This window comes from Panthera leo, chromosome B1 (genome assembly GCF_018350215.1).
Source record: "Panthera leo isolate Ple1 chromosome B1, P.leo_Ple1_pat1.1, whole genome shotgun sequence".
Classification (NCBI taxonomy): domain Eukaryota; kingdom Metazoa; phylum Chordata; class Mammalia; order Carnivora; family Felidae; genus Panthera; species Panthera leo.
The window spans coordinates 42,068,972-42,074,971 of record NC_056682.1 but is presented as its reverse complement, the minus strand read 5'-3'; positions in this window follow the sequence as shown (position 1 = coordinate 42,074,971).

The window sequence follows — 6,000 nt, the reverse complement described above, 5'->3', positions numbered from 1 at the left end:
AAAGGGCTAGTATCCAAAATCTATAAAGAGCTCATCAAACTCCACACCCGAAAAACAAATAACCCAGTGAAGAAATGGGCAGAAAACATGAATAGACACTTCTCTAAAGAAGACATCCGGATGGCCAACAGGCACATGAAAAGATGTTCAACGTCGCTCCTTATCAGGGAAATACAAATCAAAACCACACTCAGATACCACCTCACGCCAGTCAGAGTGGCCAAAATGAAGAAATCAGGGGACTATAGATGCTGGAGAGGATGTGGAGAAACAGGAACCCTCTTGCACTGTTGGTGGGAATACAAATTGGTGCAGCCGCTCTGGAAAGCAGTGTGGAGGTTCCTCAGAAAATTAAAAATAGACCTACCCTATGACCCAGCAATAGCACTGCTAGGAATTTATCCAAGGGATACAGGAGTACTGATGCATAGGGGCACTTGTACCCCAATGTTTATAGCAGCACTCTCAACAATAGCCAAATTATGGAAAGAGCCTAAATGTCCATCAACTGATGAATGGATAAAGAAATTGTGGTTTATATACACAATGGAATACTACGTGGCAATGAGAAAAAATGAAATATGGCCTTTTGTAGCAACATGGATGGAACTGGAGAGTGTGATGCTAAGTGTAATAAGCCATACAGAGAAAGACAGATACCATATGGTTTCACTCTTATGTGGATCCTGAGAAACGTAACAGAAACCCATGGGGGAGGGGAAGGGAAAAAAAAAAAAAAAAAAGAGGTTAGAGTGGGAGAGAGCCAAAGCATAAGAGATTGTTAAAAACTGAGAACAAACTGAGGGTTGATGGGGGGTGGGAGGGAGGGCAGGGTGGGTGATGGGTATTGAGGAGGGCACCTTTTGGGATGAGCACTGGGTGTTGTATGGAAACCAATTTGACAGTAAATTTCATATATTAAAAAAAAAAAAACAAAAAAAAAGATATGCTCAACATAAGGCAGGATGAAACAACACTGGATGTGGAATTTGTTTTCAAATACTTCAGCAAAAAAACCAAAAAACAAAAGAAACAGAACTAAATGGAAAAATCTTGGTAGTCTTGAATTTGGGTAATGGATCTAAAAGGGTTTATTATATAATTCTCATTACATACATGTGTGTGTTTATAATGGCTCATAAAAATTTTTTTTTAAAATAAAGCCTCTTGAAATACAAAAAAAAAAATTCAAATTTCATGATTATTAGTTCTAGGTCTGTGAAAACTATTGTTTGTATTTTTATAGAGATTGATTGCATTAAATCTATAGATTGCTTTAGGTAGTATGGACATTTTAACAATATTGGTTCTCCCAATCCATGAGCATGGAATATTTTTCCATTTGCTTATATCATCCTCAATTTCTTTCATCAGAGTTTTATAGTTTTTGGAATACAGGTCTTTCACCTCCTTCGTTCAGTTTACTCCCACATATGTTATTCCTTGGTAGTTCAATTGTAAATGAGATTATTTCAAAATTTCTGTTACTTTATTAGTGTATAGTAATGTAACAGATTTTTGTATGTTGATTTTGTATCCTGTGACTTCACTGAATTCATTAATCAGTTCTAGCAATATTTTGGTGGAGTCTTTACGGTTTTCTATATACAGTATCATGCTATCCACAAATACTGAAAGTTTTACTTCTTCCTTATCAATTTAGATGCCTTTTATTTTTTTCCTGTCTGATTGTTGTGGCTAGGACTTCCAGTACTATGTTGAATAAAAGTGGTGAGAATGGACATCCTTGTCTTATTCCTCATCTTAGAGGAAAAGTTTTCAGTTTTTCACCATTGAGTATGATGTTAGCTATGGGTTTCTCATATACGGCTTTCATTAAATTGAGGTATGTTCCCTCTAATCCTACTTTGTTGAGAGAGTTTATCATGAATGTATCTTGTACTTTGTCAAATGCTCTTTCTGCATCTAGTGAGATATTCATATGGTTTTATATCCTTTATGTTGTTAATGTGATGCATCACATTGGTTGATTTGCAAATATTGAACCACCTTGCATCCCTGGAATAAATCCCACTTAATTGTGGTGAATGATTTTTTAAATGTATTATTGGATTCGGTTTGCTAATATTTTGTTGAAGATTTTTGCATCTATGTTCACCAGAGATATTGGCCTTGTAGTTTTCTTTTTTGTAGTGTCTTTATCTGGTTTTGGTATCAGGGTAATGCTGGCCTCATGGAATTATTTTGGAAATTTTCCTTCCTCTTCTAAATTTTGGAATAGTTTGAGCAGAAGAGGTATTAACTCTTTAAATATTTGGTTGAATTCACCTGCAAAGTCATCTGTTCCTGGACTTTCATTTGTTGAGAGTTTTTGATTACTGATTCCATTTTATTGTCAGTAATCAGTCTGTTCAAATTTTCTATTTCTTCCTGATTCAGTTTTAGAAGGTTAAAGTCTCCAGGAATTTATTCATTTCTTCTAGGTTGTCCAAACATTGACATATAATTTTTCATGTATAATGCATAATCCTTTGTATTATATATAATCCTTGGTATTGCTGTTGTGTTGGTTGTTATTTCTCCTCATTTCTGATTTTACTTGAGTCTTTTCTCTCTCTCTTTTTGATGAGTCTGACTAATGGTTAATCAATGTTATTTATCCTTTCAAAGAACTATGTCCTGGTTTCATTGATCTATTCTACTGTTGTTTAGACTCTTTTTCACTTATTTCTGTTCTAATATGATTTTAATCTTTTCTGATTTTGTTGAGACTTGTTTTGTAATCTAACATGTGATTTATTCTGGAGAAGATTCCATGTACATTTGAAAAGATGATGTATTCTGCTGTTTTGGATGGAATGTTCTGAATATATCTGTTAGATCCATCTAAACCAAAGTGTCATTCAAAGCTATTGTTTCTTTGTTGATTTTCTGTCTAATGATCCATCTACTGATGTTAAGTGGAGTGTTAAAGCCCCCTACTAAAAGTATATTACTATCAATTTGTTCTTTTATATCTGTAAATGGTTGTATCTGGGTGTTCTCATGTTGGGTGTGATTGTTATATCTTCTTGTTAAATCGTTCCCTTTATTATTGTGCGGTGTCCTTCTTTATTTCATGTTACAGTCTGTTTTAAAATTCATTTGCCTGATATAAGTATTGCTATACTTATACCTGGGTTTCTTTTTGCTTCCATTTGTATGGTAAATGTTTTTCTATCTCTTTACTTTCAATATGCAAGTGACTTCAGGTCTGAAGTGAGTCTCTTGTATGCAGCAGAGATGAGTCCTGCTTTTTTATCTATTCAGTCACCTCTGTCTTTTGAGTAAAGCATTTAGTTCATTTACATTCAATGTAATTATTGATAGGTATGTACTTACTGTCATTTTGTTACTTGTTTTATGGTTGTTTTTGTAGTTCCTCTGTTCCCTTCTTCTCTTACTCTCTTCCCTTGTGGTTTGATGGCTTTCTTTAGTAATATGCTTGGATTACTTTCTCTTTATTTTTCACATATCTGTTATAGGTTTCCAGCTTTTCATCTGTGGTTACCATTAGGTTGACATATAACATCCCATGCATATAGCAGTCTATATTAAGTTGATGGTTGCTTAGGTTTAAACCCATTCTAAAGCCCTACATTTTTACTCTCTCCTCATGTTTTACATATATGATGTCATAATTTCTATCCTTTTATTTTGTGAGTCCCTTGATTGACTTTTATACATATAATTGATTTTATTCCTTTTGTGCTTTAATCTCCATACTGTTTTTAAAATTTTTTTAACGTTTATTCACTTTTGAGAGACAAGAATGCAAGCAGGGGTGGGGCAGAGAGAGAGGGAGACACAGAATCCGAAGCATCCTCCAGGCTCTGAGCTGTCAGCACAGAGCCTGATGCAGGGCTCAAACTCATGAACCACAAGATCATGACCTAAGCCGAAGTCGGGCACTTAACCAACTGAGCCACCCAGGCACTCCTCCATAGTGTTTTTATAAATCATTAATCTATGACTTTTATTAAGTTTGTATTTACCTGTGAAAATTTTTTTCCTTTAATAACTTGCTCTTTTTTTAAGTGTATTTATTTATTTTGAGAGAGAGAGAGAGAGAGAGAGTGTGTGTGTGAGCAGCCAAGGGGCAGAGAGAGGGATAGAGAGAGAGAATCCCAAGCAGGCTCCACACCGCCAGCACAGAGTCCAATGTGGCCTTGAACTCACAAACTGTGAGATCATGACCTGAGCTGAAACCAAGAGTCAGACACTTAACTGACTGAGCCACCCAGGTGTCCCCCTTTCATAATTTTCTCACTATTTTTCTTTACACTCAAAGACTTCCCTTTAACATTTCCTGAAAGGCTAGATCTATTTTTCTATTCTGAACAAGAGCCTTATTGGGTGAAATATTTTTTTTGCTGCAAGTTTCCTCCTTTCATCACTTTTAATATATTATGTCATTCATTTCAGGCCTGCAAAGTTTCTGCTGAAAAACCAGCTGATAGTCTTATAGGGTTTCTCTTGTATAAAATTATTTTCTTTTCACCCATTGCCTTTAAAATTCTTTTTCATTACTTTTGTCATTTTAATTTCTATGTGTCTTGGGTGAACCTTCTTGGGTAGGTTTTGTTGGGGCTCTCTGTGCTTCCTGGATCTGGATTTCTGTTTCTCTCCCCAGATTAGGAAAGTTTTCAGCTATTATTTCTTCAAATAAGTTTTCTGTGCCCTTTCCCCTCTATTCTTCTTCTGGGATCCCTATAATGCAAATGTTATTATACTTGATGGTGTAGCTGAGTTCCCTTAATCTATTCTTGTTTTATTAATCTTTATTCTTTTTGTTATTCAGCTTGGTTGCTTTCCATTACTCTGTCTTCCAGGTTGCTGATCTGTCCTGCTTTCTCTAGTCTACTAGTTATTCCCTCTTGTGTATTCTTAATTTCAGCTATTGAGTTCTTCATCTCTGATTGCTTCTTTTTTATATTTTCTATCTCTTTGTTGAAGGTCTCACTGAGGTCCTCCACTCTTTCCTCAAGTCCAGTAAGTATCTTATGACCATTACCTTGAACTCTCTTTCAGGTAGATTGCTTATTTCCATTTCATTTAGTCCTTTGCTGTGATTTTGTCACACTCTTTCATTGGGGACATATTCCTCTGTATCTTCCTTTTTTCTAATTCTCTGTGTTTGTTTCTATGTATTAGGAAAGTCATCTACATCCCCCGATCTTAGAAGTAGTGGTCTTATGAAGAAGAGGTCCTGTAGTGCCCTGCAGTGAAGTGTCCCCTGTACACCAGAACCAGGTGACTCAGGGGTGTCTCATATATTTTGTGCACCATTATGTTGTGATTGAAATGCTTTTGCCTTCAATCCAGTCATCTGCAATGGCCCCCTTTGCCTGTTGCAGAACGGGTTTGGTCCTTGTGCCTTAAGAGACCAGTCTGGGTCTGCCTTGGTCTTGTAGTTGGGTCAGATCAGATGTCTTCCCTCAGTCTGTCTGTTGGGGTTGCAGTGACTCCAAACTACAGGGTTCTCTTATTTCCCTGTCCCCTGTGAGGTTTTTGTTGGTGGGAAATGCCAAAAGTGAGGTCAGATGTCTGCCACTAACTCATTGCTAGGGGTACAGTCAAACTGATGTGTGTGGTTACCTTCCCCTCTTCCTAGGGCAAGAATCATGTTGGAGTAGTGCTGGCCACTATTGGGGCTGCTTGTAGAATTTCAGGTGCCATCTTGGAGGGACTCCCACCAAGTGGGGCAGGTTGGATGGGACAGATCTACAGGAGAACACACAGGCAGGGTAAGCTGTTAGCAAGCTAGGTGTGAGTGTTTGCACATTGGTTCTGGCAGGTTTCCAGGTATCTAGGCTGAAGGTTGGGGGGTGAGGAGAAATGGCACCTGCTAGCTCTTTTGTTCTTGGAGAAGTTTCATAAAGATCCTCCCCATCCAGTGCATGTTCTGAGATCAGTAAATAAATATCTTTCCAGTATACCCCAAGTGTTTTCAACTGCTGCTTCTATGCTGTATCTTCACAGGATTGTTTGTTATACTGG